Source organism: Lagenorhynchus albirostris, chromosome 2 (genome assembly GCF_949774975.1).
Source record: "Lagenorhynchus albirostris chromosome 2, mLagAlb1.1, whole genome shotgun sequence".
NCBI classification, from domain to species: Eukaryota; Metazoa; Chordata; class Mammalia; order Artiodactyla; family Delphinidae; genus Lagenorhynchus; species Lagenorhynchus albirostris.
The window spans coordinates 166362793-166386410 of record NC_083096.1 but is presented as its reverse complement, the minus strand read 5'-3'; the positions used below and the strand labels follow the sequence as shown (position 1 = coordinate 166386410).

The following is a 23618-nucleotide window of genomic DNA, read 5'->3' as shown; positions in this document are numbered from 1 at the left end:
AGAAACAAATAGTACAATGACTTTTAAAAGTCAGCTGCTTATTTCACACTGTAGTTAGCAGGGCGGGTAAGAACATAGATTACCCTGCAGTTTTCAGAGTGACTGATTTACATCTGAGCTCAAGAAATGCCTTTTCTCTAGCTTTTCCCGAAGACTGATCCATTACTCCACCAAAAAATAAATATTGTGATATATATCAGGCATACTTTGCTCAAAGGACTTACGTCTTTTCTCTTACTGAAGAAAATAAATCAGGCTCGCAGATTGGAAAGCCCCACGCAGGGAAGCTGTTTGGTAATCTAGGTGGGCAACGAGCCTGTGGGTACTGTCTGTAGCGTGGGGAAGGTGCCTGAGTCTGCATCCTAAGTCAAGTCTGCACTAAGGGAGGTGATGGAGACTTCAGGAAATTCTCTCGCTGCCTTGCTTTCTTTAGCCAGGTCAGGAAAGACTTAACAAGGGTATTATGGACAGGATTCGGGAGAGCATAATGGGCATTTATTACATTAACTTTAAAAGAGGGGCCATACTTGGAGCAGGGATGAAGGTCATGAACCGAGGATTATTATTATTCCAGTTCTGTGCATCTGCAGTCCAAAAAGACCACCCTCATTCAAATAAGCTCTGGTTCTTTATTTCCCACTAACCTGGGGCCAAGGCCTTATGCACAAGTATTTGCATAACTTGGGGAAAACAACAGACTTTTTAAGCTCTGTATTCTCATGGCAGATGATGGTAAGAAAAAAACTGGAGCTTCCTTAAGGACTTCTGAGGACTCAAGGACCTCAATCCCACTCCCCTTCCCTCTTTCACCCCCACTAGGCTCTGGGGGCTAGTTAATAGCCAAGGCAGTATGGTTTTGTTTCTCTTAAATGCAGGGTGTGGCTGAGATCGCTGTCAGACCTGTTTTTTGGTGTCTCCATCCCCAAAGAGAACTGAAGCCATGGAGACTATAGCTGCAGTCTGTGGCCTCAGTGTGGTGGTCCAGTTGTAGGTATTTCTTCCCCTGAGAAGGCTGTTTTCTAAGATTTGGGTTGAGGACTCTCCAAACTCAATAGGCAGGTGGTCAGAACAGCTCTTACTCGCAAGGGGGTCTGAGTATGTCTCTTAACTCTGAATTTTCATTAATTAAAGGCTAAGACTAGGGAGGTTGTCCATCTGTTTTAGTGCAGTACCAGAGTGGTAACTTTTACAGAAGAAACTTGGGCGTATTGATTAGTGTCCTAAATAGATAAGCAATAATTATGCTTTCACCTGGCATGCTCTGGGAGTCAGCTGCTCTACAGGCGAAACTTCTAGTCAAATACCTTTCACTAAATAACAACCATTTTCAGTGGCTGAATAATAGTATATTCTTCTCCCCTCGTTCCACCTCTGCCATGACTTGGGGTCACCATAAAATCCACTGTGCAATACAGCATGTCCCATAGGGCCTGATGAGTCATTTAGGTAAGACTGCCGGCCTCTCTATGACTGTGTTTTGTGTTCTCATCTTATTTTTTTTACAACCACCCTGTGATGCAGGTGCTACCTATTTATTTCAGTATAACTTACAGATAGGGAAATGCACAGATCTTAAATACAAAGTTTGCTCAATTGCAGAAAACCGTATAAACCACACCCCTATGAAGATATAGAACATTCCCATCATCTGAGAAAGTTCCCGCTGCTCCTTCCCAAGCAGTCTCCCATCATCCACCCCCGACCACTGTTTTGATTTGTTGCCAGAGATTAGTTTCACCTGTTCTAGAACTTCAACTAAATGGAGTAGTACAATATATGCTATTCTGCTCAAAGCTTCTTTCACTGAGGCTAATGTTTTTGAAATTCATTCATGTTGTGTGTATCAGTGTTTCATTCCTTTTCATTGTTGAGATGTATTCTGTTGTATGAATATCCCACAATTTGTTTATCCATTCACCTGTGGTTGGACTTTTTGGTTGTTTCCAGTGTTTGGCTATCAAGCTGTTATGAACATTTTATGCACAATTCTTTATGTAGGTATATTTTCATTTATTTTGTGTCAATATCTAGGAGTATAATTGCTGGCTCATAGAGTAAATGTATGTTTAACTTTATAAGAAACTGGAAACACTTTTCCCAAGTAGTTAGACCCACCAGCAAAGTGTTGAGAGTTCTGCATTTCCATCAACACTTGGTATTGTCCACATTTTTAGGTTTAGCCATGATATTTGATGTGTAGTGATATTTAATTGTGGTGTTTTTAAAAAAATATTTATTTATTTATTCATTCATTCATTTATTTTGGCTGGGCTGGGTCTTAGTTGCGGCATGCCGGATCTTCATTGTGGCATGCAGGATCTTTAGTTGTGGCATGAGGACTTCTTAGTTGCGGCATGCAGACTCTTAGTTGCGACAGGCATGCAGGATCTAGTTCCCTGACCAGGGATCGAACCCAGAACCCCTGCATTGGGAACGTAGAGTCGTACCCACTGGACCACCATGGAAGTCCCTTAATTGTGTGTGTGTGGTTTTTTAAAATTAATTAATTAATTTTTAGTTTTGGCTGTGCTGGGTCTTCGTTGCTGCCTGTAGGCTTTCTCTAGTTGTGGCAAGCAGGGGCTACTCTTCGTTGTGGTGCATGGGCTTCTCTTGTTGTGGAGCATGGGCTCTAGGTGCATGGGCTTCAGTAGTTGTGGCGTGCAGGCTCAGTAGTTGTGGTGCACAGGCTTAGTTGCTCTGCGGAATGTGGGATCTTCCTGGACCAGGGCTTGAACCCGTGTCCCCTGCATTGGCAGGCAGCTTCTTAACCACTGTGCCACCAGGGAAGTCCCCTTAGTTGTGGTTTTAATTTTTGGTTCCCTTTTAACTATTGATATTGAACATCTTTTCATATGTTTATCTGCCATTTCTTTATCTTTCTTTTAAGTCTGTGTTCAGATCTTTTGCCCCCCTTTTTTAAATTAAAAAAAATTGAGTGTTTATTATCTTATTGAATTTTAGAAATCCTTTGCTCATTTTGGATATGTCCTTTGTCAGATGTATATACTCATACTCTATGGTTTGTCTTTTCATTTTCTTAATAGTGTCAGTCAAAGAGCAGAAGTTTTAAATTTTGATGAAGTCCAGTGTATCAATGTTTTCTTTTATGGTTAGTGCTTTTGTGTGTACTTTAAATAAAGAATTCTTTGTCTACCCCAAGGTCATGAAGATAGTATCCTTTTAATTCCAGAAGCTTTATCATTTTAGTTTTTACATTTAGGTCTCTCATCTGCTTCAAATTAATTTTTGTATATGGTGTGAGGTAGGGGTTGAGGTTCTTTATTTTCATTTAAATATCCAGTTGTTTAGCACCATTTGTTGAAAAAGCTTTCTTTTCCCCATTGAATTGCTTTGATGCCATGTTAGCTTAATTTACTATATGTATGTAGCTGTATTTCTGGACACTTCTGTTCTATTGATTTGTCTTTATGCCAATTCATACTATTTTTTTTAGTGTAATTATTAGTATGAGTGTGTTTGAGCTAACCGTGTTTTTTTTTAGAGTTCTCGTTCATTTTTTTGTATCATTAATTTTTTATTTTTTTAATTAAAAATATTTTATTGGAGTATAGTTGATTTACAATGTTGTGTTACTGTCAGGTGTACAGCAAAGAGAATCAGTTATACATATACATATTTCCACTCTTTTTTTAGATTCTTTTCCCATATAGGCCATTATAGAGTATTGAGTAGAGTTCTCTGTGCTATACAGTAGGTTCTTATTAGTTATCTATTTTGTGTATAGTAGTGTGCATATGTTAATCCCAATCTCCCAATTTATCTGCCCCCCCACACCTTATCCCCTGATACGCATAAGTTTGTTTTCTAGATCTGTGACTCTACTCCTGTTTTGTAAATAAGTTCATTTGTACCCTTTTTTTAGATTCCACATATAAGTGATATCATATGATATTTGTCTTTCTGTGTCTGACTTCACTTAGTATGACAGTCTCTAGGTCCATCCATGTTGCTGCAAATGGCATTATTTTGTTCTTTTTTATGGCTGAGTAATAAGCCAACCATCTTGCTATTTGTTTCCTGGGGTTTTTTAAAGTTTTTTATTGAAGTATAGTTGATTTACAATGTTGTGTTAGTTTCAGGTGTACAGCAAAGTGATTCAGATATATATATATAGAGAGAGAGAGAGAGAGAAAACCTTTTTCAGATTCTTTTCCATTATAGGTTATTATAAGATATTGAATATAGTTCCCTGTGCTATACAGTAGGTCCTTGTTTCAACTCATACTGACTTGATGCTGGGGCTTTATAGTAAGTCTTAAAAACAGGTCGCATGATTTCTCCAACTTTGAACTTCTTTTTCAAAATGGCTTTAGTTATTATAAGTCTTTTGCATTTCTGCCTACATTTGAGAATAAGCATGTCAGTTTCTATGACAAATCCTGCTGGGATTCTGATTGGATTTGCCTTGAACCTATAAATTGAATTCCTCTGAACATTTCTTTTAGTGTAGGTCTACTGGTGACAAATGCTTGCAGCTTTTGTTTTCTGAAAGTGTCTCTATTTTGCCCTCCTTTTAAAAGGGTATTTTTGCTTGATATAGAATTTTAAGTTGACTTTTCCTCACTTTCTTTACATGAAAGACCCATTGTCTTGTAACTTGTGTTGTTTCTGATAAGAGATTATATTCCCCTGCACGTAATGTCTTTCCCTTCCCATTGGATGCTATTAAGATTCTCTCTTTATTTTTAAGTCATTTGACTATGCTGTGCCTAAATGTGGATGTCATTGTTTATCCTTCTTGGGGCTTGTTGAGATTCTTGTGTCTGTAGGTTGATATTTTTCTTCAAGTTTGGAAAAATTTTGGCCCATATTTTTTCAATATTTTTCCTACCCTAATCTGTCTTTCTTCTAGAACTCAACTTACATATAAGTTAATTTGCTTGATAATTTTCCTAGAAGTCACTAAGTCTGTGTTCATTTTCTTTTCAGTCTTTATCTCTGTGCTTCGGTGTGGATAATTTATATTAACCCATCTTCAATTTCACTGAACTTTTCTTCTGTAATATCTAATCTGTTGTTAAGCCCACCCAGTGAATTTTTAATTTTCAGGTATTTTTTTACTTCTAGAATTTCCATTTGGGCCTTTTTCATTGTTTTGGGCTCTCCAATGTTTCACATCTGTTCACGCATTGTTTCCAGATTTTCTTTTAAGTCCTAAGGCGTATTTGTAATAGCTTTTCAAAAAGTCTTTTTTTGCCAACATCTTTGTCATCATTGGGTCTGTCCCTGTTGACTGTTTTCTCTCGTGGTTATGGGTCACATTTTCCTACAACTTCATGTAACACTAGTCATTTGTAAAAATGTTATGCCAAACATTGTGAATGCTACTTTTTTGAGATTCTAGATTCATCTGCTTTTAAGCAGTTTTTCTCCCCTCTTTCTGTTAGGCTGTCAGCTGTCACTTCTTTTGGCTGTCAGGATACCTGCCTCTGGCTGCTTTGTTCGCTACTCTTCCTATTTTGCTATTTTCTAACCTGCAGATGGCTAGGAAACCATTCAGTCTAGCTTGTTAGCATTATATATAAAGTACAAATAAGTAGACCTTGAGTAAGTCTCTGAAGACTCCTGAATCAAGTGCACAAACTTTACTGTGTATATTTTGGTATAGATTAGATATTTAAAGATTCCTAATTATTTTTGGTAATTGGTATTGGATGCATGAAATATAATTTTTTGTTGAAATTATATCCTGAATAGATACAGTAATCCTCAAAGGGTATGTTAATTTCTGGTTGATGTCATCTTAAACTATTTGTGCATGTTTTGCTCATCTGCTTTTAGGTGTTAGAAGAAATATTTGCTGATATCTGTGATGTTCCAGCAGTCTCCATTAGTGCGGCTTTCAGGATTTTTTAATCTGTCAAATATTTTCTCTGGTCTCCCTACCTTAAGTGTAATGATTACTTTTTAAAACTTTGTTTGTAAATCCCCACATTAAAAAAAAAACTATTTGTATAGTCCAAATTGCTGATTACTGGTCAGACGGAAGCTAAATATATATGGCTGAAGGATTTCCAAGGACTATTCTGTGGGATCTGATCACCTATCTTCCCTCACTCAGGAAAGTTCAATACGAAGTAAATGTAGTGTTTCATTGCACAGGCTACCTTTAATTTCACTTGTGTCACTTGGGGTGGGTGGGAGTGTTGAATTAAAGTTACAAATCTCTTATTTAAGATCCCTCTCCCCCATTTTCATTCCTGGAATGAGCTTTGAAGAGGTTAAACCTAAACTTTGCCAAGTAAATGCTGATCTCCTGGGAAGACATTTTGGCACCTTTTTTGTTTTTCTGTACTTGTGTTCTTGACGTAAATCAGCAAATCTTCCCCCTTTCCAACTCTCCCAGAAGCCATTCTCCATGTCTGTCACATACCTTACAGAGCTCTGGAGTAGCCTTGGTTTTTAATTATTAGGATCAGTGGGAAAAGAAGACTTGAGTTTCTTGCTTTCAGAACTGGACCTTTTAGAGAACCACCGATAAATATAATCAATTTTGCTCCTTTAGAGTATAAGGAAACCCTTTATAGAGAAAGGTTCATGTTTTGACAGAAAAATAGCTCAGTTTAGAGACTTCTCTAGCAGTTTCAGATACAGGCCTTTTGGGGTGTATGACTACGTAAAGGGCAGAGACTTCACACTGATGTAGTCTCAGAGGTGGTCTTGTGTAATAGCCACCCTATGATCATGGTAGGAGCTCTGTGTCTGATTATTGATCCTTGAGTAACTAAGAATGGTAGCAGAGTGGTGTCCATCCAGATGGGAGTGAGGGAGACAAACAACATTAGACATTTTCTGTGATTAGGCACTGGATTCGATTAAGGCATAATTAGATTCTCTGTGCTCTGAGTAAAGGGCTCTTAAACTTGGCCCAGTGGGAGCAGAATTCTGGTTTGTCAGCCCTGGAATTGAAGTTTTCTTGCATGTTAGAAAAGAGGTTTCTGACTCTCTGGTCCCTGTACCATCCATTGTCTTTTAAATTCTCCCAGGGAGAATTTCCAGGGGGCCTGCTTGGAGGGCAGTGGGGCCTGGACTAAGCTAATACCTATCCCCTCGTGGACAGATCAAATCAGAGATTCCTTGTGTGTATTCTTAGTAGAGCCCTAGCATCCCGTTAAGAGTTTAGCTGATCCCCACAACAGCCTTGTGGCGTACACGGCGTGTATTTTATTTTATAAAATATTTTTTTATTTTATATTTTATTTTTATTTTATTTTATAAAATAAAATCCCATTTTATAGCTCAGATAATGCACACCCTGCAAAGGCAGTGACCAACTCCAGGCCCCGCCAATTTAAATTGTGATGCACTGACTCAGACCTCCTCTCCTGACTCTTTGGTTGACATTCTTTCTATTATGTTATCTGAGGGCTCAAGGGTGACAATTTAGAAGAAGAGTTTTCACTTTGGTATGAAATAACGTAGAAATTGTCATAGTCTTGGTAGACATTCAAAAGAACTGAATCTTTAGCACAGGGATTCTAACCTTGAGTGCAGTCTGGAATCACCTGGGGGAACTTAGTAAATACTGATGCCTGAGTTCCTATCCCAGAGGTTCTGATTTAATTGGTCAGGAGTACAGCCTGAGCGTTGGGATTTTTAAACACTTCCCAGATGATTCTAATGTACAGCTATGCTTTAGAACTCGCCTGTTGCAGTTTTGTCTTCACCGAACTTGTATCTCCTTTCTGGCTATATTTCCCTTTTACCCACTTTTGGAAGAGGTTGGAAATTTTCTATATTTATTAAGACCTAGACCAGGATCAGGTAAGAAAAAAAAAAATGAGCTAGAGAAAAGACTCAATTAAAACAGTTTTCCAGTGTTAAGAACATATAACGTTAACATCAAGAGAAGTCATACGTTTATTAAAATTTTAAGAAAAAATCTTGGAAACACTATCTATTGAGCCTCAGTTATACACTGAAAGCTATGTGAGCTAAAGGAAAAGTAGAGATGAGTCTCTGGCTTTAAGGAATTTTATAGCTTGATAGTGTCATGCGTCAGAATCACTTCCCACTACATACGGATGCATGGAGGAAGGGAAGCATTGGTTAGCTGCATAAATATTTGCCTGTCCCACCTAGATTTTGGGGGGGGGGAAGCAGGCAGAACATAAACATCTGGAATGAAAATATTTGCTTGTCCAGAAGTTGATTTCCCAAAAGGCCATCAACCTCCCTCCTATGGCTGCCTCTGCCCCTTTCCAGTTAACAGAGTAGCCTTTCACATTGCTGCTTGGGCCCTAAAATCAAGTAACAGATGCTCAGGCAACAGATATTGAAGAAGTGAAAGAACTGAACCCAGTCCCAGGTGTTCAGACTCAGGCAGCAATGCTGCAATTTCATAGCATAACTGCCTTGCCAGGTGCTGGATGTTACTGAACCTGAGCATTGCTGTTCTGGGTGGATCAGATCAAATCTACCCAGGCCACCTCCGCGTGGAAGCTGCAGGAGGTGAGACTGTGCCATAGATGAGTGTGAGTATCCTTCCCACGGCTTAGTGACGGTCCCCCCCACCGAGAGCTCTGTTTCCATGCAAGAAACCTTTGCATTCTCAACCTGTGTCAAGTTGCAATCTTTCGTCAGTCTGCCCCAACTATTTCTAGCAAATTGTTTGGCTGACATGGCATATAGAACAAGTCCTATTCATGCCAAACTCATTTCATTCCAGCTTCAAGCAATAGACATTTAGTGTAGGAGCATTAATGGAGAGGCAAACTTCAGAGAAGAAATTTCCTTCTGTTGCTACACCTTACGTTAAACCATGCTTACTCAGAGGCCTCTGGCTGCAGGAAACAGTGACAAGGGTGGAACTTGGCAGATGGCTGTAGCTGTGGCTTCCTGGAGGCCTGTGCGGGGAGACGATTGTTTGTATATTGGTTTTCATTTATGTATTGGTCTTATTTTCATCTTCCTGAGGTGCCCAGATGCCATGGTGATAGATTGGTTGGAAACGACTCATTTATCAGGGTTCCGTGGGGGACGTAGTTTTCTTTCTCGTGTGCAGTAGAGTCTAAAACGTTTAATTAGATGCTGAGGCATTTCTGCATGGGTCCCTCTCTTCTGGCCCTCCCAGGTGGATGCCATTCCTTAGTTTGGAGAGGGTCTGGGGCTTTCCTGGGCCCAACTTCCTCTCCCTTCATTTTCTCTTGATACAATCCTCAGTCCTTCCTCCTTTTAGCTGCTGTTTTTTTCCCCCATCATTTTTGTTCTAGAAACCACCTTCATGTGACTGCTGGAGTTGCAGAGCAGATTCGTGTTGGAAATCTAGTTGTCAAACAGGTCCAAACCAGACCTTACGAAATAATGTAGTTGAGCTGATACACAGCGAGAGGAATATTAACTACTTGCTGCTTGTGTGTTTTATTACAGCTCAACTTTTCCAGAGAGCTCACCTTGTTCTCACCGCCTGCCAGGCAATGCCCTAGATGCTGAGGATGCAAAGATGAGGCTTCTGTCTCCTGAGTACCACATCTAGGCAGGGTGCGACAGGTGTGTGTGTGTACATAATTGTAGCACCATGGAGGTGCCCAAATCAAGGGGTGAACAAAGGGCTGGGAGTCACATCAACTTGAGGTGAGCTTGGGGGAAAGGTTGGTGTTTCAGGCAAATGTGGAGAATACCAGGCGTAGTGGGCTCCTCGGAGAGCAAGAGGCTCCATGTGCTGCATCTGGGGGGGTGTTCCAGGTGTGGATGTGGAAGGCGAAGTTTGGAATGGCCAAGGTTTCTACCTGGGGTCAATGGGGACCTCAGGAAGTGGGGACAGTGAGAAATCCTGGGAGGGGGAGATGAGTTGAATTCCAGACACAATAAAAATGATATGCCTTTGAAATCCACGTGGTTGGAAATACTGGTTTGGGACTGTTTGGGGTGATGGCACAGGAGATGCGGATTTAGAATGGAGTGCTGGGGGCTGAAGACTTGAGCGCAAAGCCATTCGAGGAAAGCCTGGACAGAGAGGCGCAGGGGTCAGAGCCTTCAGGAGCATAAGTGTTTTAGAGAAGGAACGGAGATTTGGGGAGCAGATAGAGGCAGGTGGCTGAGGGACCAAGAGAGCTTCCTTTTTCCTTTCACCAATGGTTCTGCCACGCCTGGCTGCCCGCTGAGCCCTGTACGCAGCTCCTGGGCTGGTGTGGGCTTGCAGCCCGGTGCCCTCTCCTGAGCGGCCTGCCTTTAGTTTCCTCTCTTCTTCAACCACCTCCTGGCTTCAGAGCACTGCCTTCACTGGTCACAGACCCCTCGGCTTTCCTTCCTTGCTGGCATCGAAGATTAGAGAATCTGTCTCTCCCCTTTGTCTTCTGATTGTATATCAGGGCCTCTGCTAAAAAGAGCCGGTGTTCTGAGCTGTCTGCTCTTTGATTTCCAATTGAGAGCCCAAGAGCCAACCTGAGGACGGTGTGTGACTCTTTCCCGGCCTGATGCTGAGTGAGCTCAGCCTTGTAGCAGAACATGGCGAGCCCTTCCTTCATCTCCTTTCTAGAAATAGGGTGTGTGCATCCTCCGGCCTGACCACACACTAAAGATGCACAGGCCGGCTCCTTCCTCAGCAAAGGAGGCGGCCACGTGTTGGGGGAGGAGGCACGGTTTAATCTTCACTGCTGTGGAGGAAAGGAAGACATTGTGGAGTGGTGACAATGCATTTTGTCTTTTCCCTGTGACCGTAAGCGGTGACCAGATCCCACCACGTTCTTCTCAGCTTGTGGCCAGCATCTCTGCTCCAATGGGAGTGTTCTCTTGAAACGAAGCCCCTGACCACTAAAGGGAGGGTCATTTGGCAAAGTCCCTGCTGAAACTGCCATCTAAGGCATGTCTAAGTGGCATTCTCACCCAGGCCACCCTTCCAGACTTTCTCCTGAGAGCTGAGCCCCACCAGTGCTGCATAAGGTACCCTGTGTCCTGGCCTCAGCCTGGGATTGAAAATAGGCTGGACCGTACATCTAGAAGAAATCCTGAAAGCTCTGGTTCAAAGCAGTCCCGGTCTGGTTGCAACCTGGCAGTCCTGGCTTTTTCCGCCTTGGCCAAATCATTCTGACTTTTCCTATGGTGGTTTGAGCATCTTACAGTCTGAATATTTAGGTCTGCTCATCCTCCTGGGATAACAGGTGCGACGCGGCCAGTGCTGGTTAATGCAGGTTTATAGTTATCGTCGCACGGCTGAAAGGTGTGTGATGTCTTTCTCCCTCATGGTCACCGTGTTTTCAACAGCAGCCTGGGTTGGGTTGTTCAGCCTCCTCAGAGAGGCTCTGAAAGCTGAAGTGAGTTCCTGTTCCTTCGTCTGTGCCTGTCCTCATAGAGTGTTTATGTTGGTTGTAGCAGCCCCACCAGCTAAGGTGAAAGTGTCCAACTCCCTGACTCTGTGCACATTTGCAGTGCTGCCCCCTGGGGGGGCCCAAGCCAGCACCCCCTCTCCAGTCCTGGAGCTCCGGAGACCCCAAAGCCTTAGCAAGGCTGCAGAGGCTGCTCGGGGCACCAAGGAACTGCATGCACTGTTCTGTGAGGTGGTGACTGTTTTTTTTAATTACAGGTAGAATACGCATAACATTTATCTTTTTTTTTTAATTTTGAGCCTTCTTTTAATTAATTAATTAATTTTTAAAAATTTTTGGCTGTGTTGGGGTCTTCGTTTCTGCGCGAGGGCTTTCTCTAGTTGTGGCAAGTGGGGACCACCCTTCATCGCGGTGCGCGGGCCTCTCACCGCCGCGGCCTCTCTTGTTGCGGAGCACAGGCTCCACACGCGCAGGCTCAGTAGTTGTGGCTCACGGGCCCAGTTGCTCCGTGGCATGTGGGATCCTCCCAGACCGGGGCTCGAACCCGCGTCCCCTGCATTAGCAGGCACACTCTCAACCACTGCGCCACCAGGGAAGCCCACATGTATCCTTTTAACCGTTTTAAAGCATACAATTCCGAAGCATTACGTGCATTCGCAGTGTTGTGTGATCATCACCACTATCTCATTCTGGAACTTTTTCATCCCCCCAAGTGGAAACCCTATACCCACTGAGCAGCCACGTCCCATCTCCCACCCCCACCTCAGCCCCTGGCAACCACCAAGCTGCTTTCTGTTTCTATGCATTTTTCTATTCTGGATCTTTTACATAAATGGAATCACACAATATGTGGCCTTTATGATGTTTTCAAGGCTCTGCCATGTTGCAGCATGTGTCAATTTTATTTCTTTTTCTGTCTGAATAATAGTCCATTGAATGGATATACCGCATATTGTTTATCCATTCACCTGTTGACGGCCATTTGGGTTACTTCTACCTTTTGGCTATTATGAATAATGCTGCTATGAACATTCATGTACTATCTTTGGGTGAACATATGTCTTCAGTCCTTTTAAGAGTGGAATACTGGGTATATGATAATTCTATGTTTAACTTATTGAGGAATCGCCAGTTTTCCACAGCAGAAAACTGTGGAAATGTTTGTGTTCTCATCAGCCGTATGAGGGGAGGTGGTGACTTCTGGAGCCAAGTATGCCAGCCCCTCTGGCATAAACCAAAGTAGTTATCTGGGGTGAGCCTCAGCGTAGGGGAGCTGGGACCAGGGCGTCAGAAGTGAGCAGGGAGGGGCCGCAGGGCCTGGGAACTTGGACGGAGTTCACAAGGGCAGCTGGGCAGGCCAGGGCCTGGCCCTCAGTGGTGGTTGAACCTCTCCAGTGTGGTGGACGCGTGTGATGGGAAGGGTACAGGGCAGTGCCGTGGGCAGTGGAAGGGCCACGTGGTGGGCTCAGGAGGGCTGATCCAGGTGGTGTCTGTGAGTGGAAAGTGTTAGACCCTGAGCCTGGGATGGTGGCAGAGTGTGTCCTCACCTCAGGGAGGACAGGTTACAAGTAGAACAAGGAGGCAGGCCCAAGCCCAGCTCATAGATTAGGCTGATGGTGGGGAGGTGAGGGTGGCAGGAAAGGAGTGCTGTGACGGGGGAAAGGGGCACTTCACTGGGCTCCAGTATGGAGGTGCTGTCTCTTACCCTGAAGCAATGCTGCTCTCCTAAGGCAGAGGCATCTGGGGGTGAGTTCTGAATCAAGCATGTGAAGTGAGTCACATGCGGTCAAAACTATTCTTGAAAACTTCTCATTGCCAGGACCCAGGCCCTTGGAAACTCAAAAGGCAAAATTTAGCTTCTCTTGTTTGCTTTCCAGTGGTGGCTTCTCTTTCCTTGAAACACGGAGGCCAAGGTCTAGTTTGAGTGGGAAGGAGTAATGGAGAGAATAAGGAGGTTGGGGGAGGGGTGGCAGGTAGGTAGAATTGAATATTTGAGCCCTTCTGGCTGCTGTACTGACTGGCTTAGGACCCTAGGGTAGGTGTGCGGCCAGGGAGGATCAGAAAGGCCAACATCAGAGCCTCTGGGGCTGGGGAGGTGTTGCAGGGCTGTACTCTCACCCTTGCTGTACCAGCTCCTGGAGAGACTTGGAGTCAGGCCACCGTAAATCCACAGCAGCCCCAATGGGCACAAACAGAGTTGGGGTGGCCCCTTCTACATAGCCATGCTCTGGCAGCCCAGGCTGCATCTGGCAGAGGTCCCCTTAGGGGTGCATGGGCCAAGCCAGTGCCGCCTTATAAACAGTGCTATAGTTTATCAGCATTGCAGTTTAGTAGGGATGCTTCCACATCCGCTGCCTCCTTGAAGCATTTGGTAATCAGGAAGCATATTCCCCATGTACAAATGGAGGTTTAGAAAAAGAATGGTTTTCGAATTTCCATGATTAGGAAGAGACAGAACTAGGACACCCACCTGGGACTTCTGGCTCTAGATTTCAGCATTCTTTTTAGTTTGTTCTTCTTAGGGAAGCTGTCTGATACTGGTGCTAATCTTTTCCTGTACTCTCTTTGGTAGAACAGATGATAGTCTAGGGGTCGTGAGGTGCTGGGGAAGGATCAGGGTGGTGTCTGGTGCTCATGCAGGTAGCTCTCCCTCTCTTCAGGCTCTCGTCAAGAGTGAGATGGATCTGTTTTCCCTGCCTCTGCCGAGGCCATCCTGGCCCCCCAGCTCTGTGCCCCATCTGTGGAGGCCCCTTTCTGGGCAGCAGCCTCTCAAAGAGACAGCCCTCATCTAAAGCTGAGGTTTTGGGGTCAAGCCTCGATTCTGACGAGGCAGAGTTAGCATCTCTGGCTGCAGCCTCAGCTTTCAGCAAATGGTAAACTCTACTTGAGGGCAACATTCAATTATGAAAGTCTATTTCTCTTGCCACATTCAGAAAGTCTCCTAATGTGCCTTTGTGCACTCACAAATTTAGTGACACATCACTAAATGTGTATGTGGTTGCCATGGAAATGTCTCTCTTCTAACATGGCATTCCAAGAGCAAAGAGAAGGGAAGTTTTCTTTGTAAAGAGAAAAGCAGAGCAGAACTTGGCTAATTGTCATCATACGAATCCCCAAACTGTCATTCTTCCCTGACTACCAGTCTCCTGCTAGCTGTCAACAACATAATGGTGGAAACCCAATCAGCCCGCTGCGTTTCTTTGGGAGTTTCACGAGCACTGTTCTTAACCTTTACGCCAAGCGTGCGCCAGGAAGGACCCCAGGACTCTTGATTTGAGTTTTCACCTAGCTTGGAAGTGGTACCTTCCTGCACCGCCTAGCACTCGCCACTCGCAGGCACTTGCGTCTCAGGAGGGCTCTTGGCACCAGTTTCTTTGCAGAACGTGCAGGCTGAGCAGGTCTTCTGAAGGTGCTTTGTGTTTTCCACCAGAGACTCTGAGCTTCAGTTTTTGTCGTTGTGACCAATGCACCATACAATGACATACAGAGCACGCTAATACTAAGGCGCCTTTGGAATGTCAGAAATCCCAGGTATTCTCCTAGCAGCGGTGTGAATCCACAGAGTGTGGGGAGAAATGGAGAAGGAGACCTAAGAGAGACCTAAGTCTGGCTGATGCCTTCCTGTCTCTCTGGCTCACCCTGACCCTGTTCTCACCTCTGTCCTGTAGACTTTATCTTGACCGAGCCTCTCTGCAGCCAAAGAAGTCCTCATATTTCTGGACTTTACCAGCAGCTTCTGAGGGGATCCTTGGTCCGTATTGGCTGAGCCTTTGACTGCACCTGCTGTCCCAGTCTTGGGGCTGGGTAGCTGTTCTTAATGGTGTTGAAGTTCAAGCTGCTGGCCTTTTTGCTGTTATGGTTTGCCAGTGGTGAGCTCTGAGATGGGAACCTCTGCCTCTTGCCCTGAATACCTGCCTAGGAACCTAGCTGTTCTTTCCATTCTCAGCTGCTCCGTATTTCCCTGCGGGACCCCTTGTCCTGTGAGGCTCTGCTGTCATTTCCCAAGCAGGAGATGCTTTCAGGGAGGCCATCTGCCCATACACGTGTTTCTGTTCCTGGCATCAGGTACACATGCGGCTTCTGGGCTGGAGGGACCAAGAGTGCTGGACTCCCTGCCTCCAAGGGGATACCTCAGGGTTCCTGGGGTTCTGAGAGGCTGCCTGATGCTCTTCTACAGCTGCCCTGCCTCTGATGGAAGGATCTGGCTCCTGCCCAACGTCACAGGGTGAACCAAGAGGTTGAGCATATTCCAGCCTTGTTGCTTCTCATGTTGAAAATGCCAGGGTGCTCCATCTTGCCCATAACTGTACTGGCTCCTAAGAAGACCTTTAGCCACTGGCCATGCTGAGTTGCCAAAGTGATGGGACAGAACCAGCTTCTGACTCAAAAAGCAGAGGGTATAAATGCTGGCAGCCCCCGTGTACACAGATCTGCAATCCCCAATGCAGTCGGGGTCCCGTGCGTCTCCAATTACCCTGGGCATGAGGCAGGTCTTCCCTGCCGCAAGACAGATTGTCCTTTTTGCTTTTATAAATCAGGTCCTCAGCGTTGTTTCTTACCCAACATTTATTTCTCCTACCCTCAAGGGATGGATGAGGAGGTATCTGGTTCATTGCTGAGCTGTGACCTTGGTAAACACGTGTAAGTTTGACCAAGAGCTGAAGGATCTAATGAGAAACTCTGTAGGAGTTTGGAGCCTTTTGTCGACAAATCCGCGCCTGGTGCTTACCATGCCACGGCCTCTAAGAGACTGGCCAACCTCTGCGGCAACCACGGCTCCAGGCTGCTTCCGTGTAGTTGCTTCTGAGCTCGTTCGGGGGCCTGTACTGGGGAGTTCCTGAGAGAGACTGGGTCAGTCATTGTCCCCTTGACTCTGTGGCCTCTCTGTGGCTTAACTAAGTCTCCCCTCCAGCAAGGGACAGGGGCTTCTAACCATAGGACACTCTCTTTGAGACAACACAGAACTTATCTCTGACATGTCACACCCTGAGTTCTCTTCCTGCCATTTTAGACTCATATCTCTACCGCATTTGGGTGTATAAATGGCTGTTAGGAGAGCTGGCTGCCCTTTTTTGCCATTGGCTTGTGCAAGTAAATATCAATTTAGTCCTTACAGAATAAAAATAAAGGAGGCTTGGTTGTCGCCCTAATCTACAAACCCTGTAATTCTCACCTGGAAAACCTGGCTCTCCTATTTCAAATCAGTTTTAGGACAAAGGCTCAAGGAAGGCTTTATTGCTCTTATGGGAGCTTATTTTTTCATTTGTCCATTTAGTAAATAAGCACCCCTCCAAGGACAGCTGGAGGGGATTGGCTTGGCAGAAAGGGCGTCTATGACCACAGTAAGAGTCAGGGAGGGAAGCTTGGCTCTGGAGAGATTTCCACCTGCTGGACACTTGGAATGGGGTCCACCGACTAACAAGCAAACATTCTAGAAATCAGTGGATGCCGAGACTCAGGGGCAGCCACCGCTGAGTTCTGGAGTGCCGACTGGAAACCCTCTCCCAGCCTGTCTTCTGTCCCAGAGGGGACGTGCAGACCCACCCTTGCCGAGACTCCTGTTGTAACCAGGCCCAGCTGGGCAGAAAGACAAACTGCCCAGCTTGAGAGACGAGTGTGGGCTCTTGGTTGCTCTGGCCTGGGGCCCTGAGCTCGTTTGGCTCCTCAGCTGTACTTTAAGCCTCTGTCCCAGCTCACAGTCTTGTTCTGGGGCCGGGAGGGTTGCTCCTGGCTGCTTGCTGCCCTGCAAGTAGTTGGAGTGGGACAGATTCCTGTCCCCACTCTGCCCTTGTCATCCGTGAGCAGCTTCCCAGCAGGTAGGAAGAGTACCCCACGCCCAGCCCTGTGGCCAGGACCCTTCAGCGTCGGGCAGTGTCCGTCTTTTCTGTGTCTGCGGGGCCGTGACCCAAGTTGAGAGAAACACCATTTCTTCAAGGAAGATGCTCTCTGCAGGGAGAGGCTAATGTGTGTTCCTCTGACTCTTGTCACTGAACAGGTCACACAGAATTAACCTGCTCATCCTTTAACCACAGGCAGGTCCTTCTGGCCTGTTAGAGGGCATTCTAATTGCTCCCCTGGCCGGGGCCTGAGGTCAGCGGTCAGAAAGAAGGAAGGATGTTTCCCATGGGGAAAATCTGTACTTTGCGGGGAATAGGAGGCTTATCCCAGGTGTCCTCCTACTCCTGGGTTGTGGGATTTAGAAAAGCGATTAAGTCTTGTTCCATCTGAGGCATGTCAGCACCAGGACCCACGTCAGGGCCACCCTGCTACCTGCCGGCGGTGGCAGAGGCTGGCCTGGGCAGGGATTGCTGAGTGCTCTGGGGACCCAGAGGGCCTGTCCCACTTCCCAGCAATGACCACCCAAAGCCAAGTGCTTTATTCTTCCGATGAGCCCCTTCATAGCAGCTCCTGACCCCCTAAGAGTCTGCCCGGCTGACCCTGAGGCCTCCAGTCCCTTCCCGAGGACACGGGAGATGCTCTGCTCCCGGCTCAGCGCTGAGGAGCCTGTGCCCCTTGTGGGGGCTGGAAGCCCTGTGTGGTTCCCATCGAGGCCCCCCGACTTCTGCCTCACGACCGCTGCTGCCTTCCGGGTCGCGGTTGGGAAACAAAGGGCTTCTCTGAGTGGCCCTGGGACTCTTGAGAGTCCTCCTTGCTGCCAAAGAAGTTTGCTCAGTGCAGTGGAGTCGCGTTCTCCTGGAAAGTGAGACTCTGCTAATGTGTTCTCAAGTTCTGTTCCAGCTGGCATCCGCCATTCCCGCTCCGTGGGCTGGAAGGCCCCCAGCACCCCGCTCAGGCATGGGGCTGAGCCACTGGCAGCACTTGGCACGAGGCTGTTTAGCAAAGACCGAAGCCTGCTGCCGGCCTCAAGTCAGGCCATCTTTTCCTCTGGCTCAGTGGGTCCTGCGAGCTGGGACCAGAGCCTCACAAGGCACTATCATGAGGGTGCTTTGTCCCAAAGAGAGCTTGGGTGTCCTCCTACCAACATGCAAGATGAACAGGGGGCCTTAAACAAGGTACTTAACCGCTGCCCCAGTTTCCTCTTCTGGGCAATGGAACCATCCTCAGGGTTGGAGTCTGCATCAAGTGCTTGGCCAAGTTCCTGGCACAAAATAGGTGTTTAATCAATATTAGCTTCTAGTGTAATGTCTCTGCTGAGACCCCTGAAAATTCCCCATCACTGCTGGTCATAAGCCCCAGCTCTGCAAGGGGCTTATAGGAAACCATCTTTTTGTGCTGTGATGTGGCTACTCTGCGTGGCCCATTCAGATGCCTTCTTATTAGATGTCCTGTCACCCTGCCCTGGATGAGGTCCTCTGGCTTCTCAGGTGAGGAGCTCCACAGACTCCCTGATTTTCCTGAACCCTCTTGGATCCAGTAGGTGTCAATGTCCTGAGCTGAGGGGCCAAGTCAGAGTGGCTATTGGTCCTTCAGCTGCTTTCCCCAGAACTGGGCTGTTGTGGCTGCCCTCAGCTTCCCTCTAGTCTGGCTCCTGGGGGAAATTTCCTGAGTGGCCCAGCTCTTTTCTAGGGGACAGGGGGTGAGGCATGTTTGGGAGGACAGTACTGGGGGACTGCTCTGTCTCTGAAACTTGCTATCTATCTATTCCAGTGCTTTTCAACTGGGGTAACATTTGGCAATGTCTGGAGACATTTTTAGATGTCACAACTGGGGATGCTGTTAGCATCCAGTGGGTAGAGGCCAGGGATGCTGATAAACATTGACATTATACAAGACAGCCTCCCACGAAAAAGAATTATCCAGCCCAAAATGTCAGTAGTGCCAAGGTGGAAAAACTCTGATCTATTTCCGGCTGGACAGAGAGAGGACTTCGGCAACTCTGGGGATTGTAGAGCAGCAGCATCCAGATAGATGAGCCTGAGTCCTTCATCCCTTCCTATCCCCCAGTCCAGGAACCTAGAATCACTTTTCTCTTACTGATGTGCTGTGCAACTGTGGACAGATTGAGCCCTCTGAGCCTTAGTTTTTATTCCTGAACGCAGGGGTACTGGGGGTTGCCTTTCCAGATGAAGATCTGTCAAAGACTTCAAATCTGGAGTAGAGATTGTTGTCTTAGGGGACCCCAGGCTGCTATACTGATTCATGAGGCACCTGACTCCTTCCAGAGGGCAAGGCTTTGTAAAAGGAAAGCTGTTCTGACTTATATTTTGAAGGGACTGCTGAGCCGGATCCAGGCTCTGAGTTAAGGAAGCACCATCCCAAGGGGTGGGTGGGTGCTCACCCCCGAGCTCTCCCAGGTCCCAGGACTGTGCTGTTGCCAAAGCAGTTTTTCTCTCCTCCAAATAATTGTCCTTTTTTTAATGCTCAGCGAGCTTCTGCTTTAATCGGTGTGTGGCCGCATTGGGAAGCCTGACTTGACGGCAGATGCCGTGGGATGTAATCTTCTCACGTTTAGGCTGTAAATTCTCCGTGGTTCCAGAGTGCTGTGGAGTTCACCCGAACATGTGCTGTCCTCTGATAATTGAAGTGGCTTAAAACAAAGCAAGGCCTATTGGTCTGAAATAAACCATCTTGTGAGCTAGGCTATTTTAAAGTGAAAAGAAAACTTAGAGCATATCTCTGATTGAGGGCTCCAACCTGTCTCATCCCCAAAGGTCGTGGATTAAGGAATTGATTTACTCTGTGATCTTGAGCAAGCCTTTTGACTTCTCCAGGTCCGAGTTTCATCTCTGAAAGGTGGGGCCCAAACTAGGTCTCTGAGTCTCCTTCCTGCCGCAGCCTCTCTTTCAGGTCCTGGATTTCGTGGCACTTAGGGCGGGAACGTGTGGTTGATTACTCCTCCTCGAGGGCTAAAATTGCCCCTTCTGAAAGGTGACACCAAGCTGTAGAAATGACCCTCTCTCCTCGCTTCATAGTTACGATTCTCAGACACTCTCAAAATACCAGATGACAGGGCTTCCCTGGGGGCGCAGTGGTTGAGAGTCCGCCTGCCGATGCAGGGGACACGGGTTTGTGCCCCGGTCTGGGAAGATCCCATATGCCGCGGAGCGGCTGGGCCCGTGAGCCATGGCCGCTGAGCCTGCGCGTCCGGGGCCTGTGCTCCGCAATGGGAGAGGCCACAACAGTGAGAGGCCCGCGTACCGCAAAAAAAAAAAAAAAAAAAAAAACCAGATGACAGGTTTAGTTACACAGAACTGGCCGACACTCGTAGTTAAAATCTCTCTTCTTGGCTCCAAGGGAGTGAGCAGAGTTTGGTGAATAACGAGTGGAAAACTCTTCTCTGGTCTGTCCCCGGCCCTTGGGCAGGAGATGATGGATGTGTGGGGCAGAGGGAGGCTGGTTAGAAGGCAGCAGGCAATGTTCCGCCCAACATTGCTCTTCAACTCCTGGTTTCTCGCCTCGGCTCTGTTGTCAGCCTCAGATCAGGGGTACTGACTTCCATATCTATTGGTTGAAATCTCTTCCTTTTTAAAACCCTCTGGAAAATGCCAATTGTCCTTCAGGGACTTGTGCCAGGAGTTACTAGGACAACATAAAGAAATTCACTCTTACCAAAACCTCAATTCTCCTGTTGCAGTTTGACCTAAAGAAAAACATCTTATCCTTGAACCTCTTCCTCTTCCTCTTCCTCTTCCTCTTCTGGGGGTGGGAGGTGGGGTGGGGTGGGGTGTCTCCAGTAGGCTACAAAGCTGATGTGGGTCGTAGGTTGGAATGATCGTGTCCTTTTATTTTATTTGTTTATTTATTTATTTATTTATTTATTTATTTTTTGCGGTACGCGGGCCTCTCACTGTTTTGGCCTCTCCCGTCGCGGAGCACAGGCTCCGGACACATAGGCTCAGTGGCCATGGCTCACGGGCCTAGCCGCTTTGTGGCATGTGGGATCCTCCCAGGCCAGGGCACGAACCCATGTCCCCTGCATTCGCAGGTGGACTCTCAACCACTGCGCCACCAGGGAAGCCCCTTTATTTGTTTATTTTTTAAAGATTTTATTTTTGGCTGCGTCAGGTCTTTGTTCCTGTGTGCAGGCATTCTCTAGTTGCGGCGAGCGGGGGCTACTCTTCATTGCGGTGCGCAGGCTTCTCATCCAGGTGGCTTCTCTTGTTGTGGAGCACGGGCTCTAAGTGCGTGGGCTTCAGTAGTTGTGGTACGTGGGCTCAGTAGTTGTGGCTCGCAGGCTCAGTAACTGTGGCTTGCGGGCTCTAGAACGCAGGCTCAGTAGTTGTGGCGCACAGGCTTAGTTGCTTCGCGGCATGTGGGATCTTCCCAGACCAGGGCTCGAACCCGTGTTCCCTGCATTGGCGGGCGGATTCTCATCCACTGTGCCACCAGGGAAGTGCCAATCATGTCCTTTTAAAAGACATCATTTCATGCTACAGCTACAGGTACATCTGGCACCTCCTCCAGGACAAGCTATTTGCAGGTTTTAGTAGTGCTTTGCCAAAGTGTTAGCTGAAACACTTTCCTCAGTTCTATAGGTCAACTTCATATTTGGAATAAATAAGCCTGTGTGTTAAATTCCTTCTTGGTCTCTACCTCATGCAGGTAATTCCATGTGTGTTTCTCTGCTGTATGTCAGGCTGTGCTTATGTTTGCTTAATTGCAGTGGTTCATTTGAAAGGTGCTGTTAGAAGTGGAAAATGAAAGAAGACACTTGTTTGGTCATGACCACACTGGCATCTTGCTGTTTAGGTTCATTGATCAGGGAGAAGTCAAAGAGGAGAGAGACAGGGATGGATAGACCAACCTGGGTCATAACCAGGTAAAGGAAAGGTCTCGTGTGTGGGATCCAGTCAGTAAATGGGTCCCAGGGCCTTCAACTCTCAAAACACGAGCCTGTCATGGCCACGCTCACCATTACCCAGTGGACAGTTCTGTGTCCTGGAACCCTGTCCTAGGAGCGAAGGAACTTTCAGATGGAGAAAGCCACTCTCAACATGTGCCTTTTTCCAGAGGCTGGGGAGAAGGAGGGGCAAGGGTTATGAGGCAGGGGTGGAGGTGACTGGGGTGCTTGAAATGGAGGAACAAAGCCGTGAAGCAGGGCTCTGAGACTTGAAGTGGTGGCACCTTTCTTTTTCAGTGGGAGATGCTTACCTGCTAGTGAAGCATCCTTATACACAGCAATTATGGTCTTCATTATTCTTTAGCAAGAAGTAATTTCCTGGTCATCTGTCACTTTAAGACTAAGGGCCTTCCACTCGCTCTGCTGAGCATATAGTAGCTTGTTGTACATCAGTTCTATTTATGTCCCATTTGGGAGCTCTGGGGGCTGCCCTTTGACAAACACACAAAAAGAGATTGATATAGCAAGAGCCATAGAAAATTGAGAAGGCAGGACTGGGGAGCTCGGTAACCTTGTGTTAAGCCCTGTTACCCATGGGGGCCTTGGCCTCAGTAAGTAATCAGCGGCTACCACTGTCTTCCTTTCATATGTCATCCTTACTATAGAATAAAAACACTCATGTAACTTGCGCTGCGAGTCACCCGTCCTGTAGTGTGGTTGGGGGACTTGAACTCTAGGCTGCGGCCTGCCTCTGGATGGAAGGGCCTGGCCCACCACCTGGACACCTGCCCACTTTGAGGGCTCACCCACTTAAGAAGCATTTACAGCCAGGCCCCTGTTGTGCTCCTCCCCGTTCCCCATGCCCACTTCCCTGCCCCCCAGGCCTTGAATGGTCTAAACAAGACCACATCTCCTGTTCTACAAGAACACCTGGTCTCGCTCTGGATGGCCTAGCAGATGTCAGTCATTCAAAGCCAAAACTCAGTAACCACTACCAGGGAGTAGGCCTTTCCCATAGGTTATTAATCTTCACCATGGTTCTAGCCAACAGAGATGACTCTCCTTGAGTTTCAGTTGAGGCAGCTGAGGCTCAGAGATGTTAAGCAACCTGCGCAGAGTCACACAGCTAGAAAGTGGCAGAGCCAGCATGGGAGCCTTGGTTATCCCATTCTGCCCTTGATCATAAGATGCACAAACTATAGACTCTAAGAGCTGGCGTGAGTGCGGAGGGGCCTGGAGGCTTCCTGGGAATGAAGGGCAGCGGCCCAGAGGTTGGAATGAGCCTGGTAAGGAGACAGCCTGCTCTTCCCCCAACCTGCCTCCTGATGTTCTTTACCTTCTCTGAGGTCCCTCCCATTTGCGTAGCCCATTACCTCTTACATAGCCTTTCTTCTTTCTCTCTTGTGGTCTTTAAAATAGTCCTCAAAAGTGACCTTTTCTTTCCAGATGAGGAAACTGAGGCTCATGGAGAGGGCCTTGTCCAAGACGGTGTAGCGAACCATAGCGTTAGCATCACTTTGGGGTCCTGAGTCGTGTTTTCTCCGTTTTCTGTTCCCCACCCCACCCCTACCCCAGTCCCCCAGCTCCACCCC

At 46.8% G+C, this 23618-nt stretch overlaps 1 protein-coding gene across 3 annotated transcripts in view; it reads left to right on the top strand.

The window, feature by feature from the left end:
* Nucleotides 1-23618, top strand: part of MAN1C1 (mannosidase alpha class 1C member 1) — a 131724-nt gene that overhangs the window by 5540 nt on the left and 102566 nt on the right. Inside the window, exon 1 of one of the 3 annotated variants that reach the window (XM_060141013.1) lies at nucleotides 9490-9510. The exons of the other annotated variants lie outside the window; for them this stretch is intronic. The gene's annotated coding sequence lies outside the window, so the exon portion shown is untranslated. Of the gene's footprint in view, nucleotides 1-9489; nucleotides 9511-23618 lie in introns of those variants that run through there. 3 annotated transcript variants of the gene reach the window in all.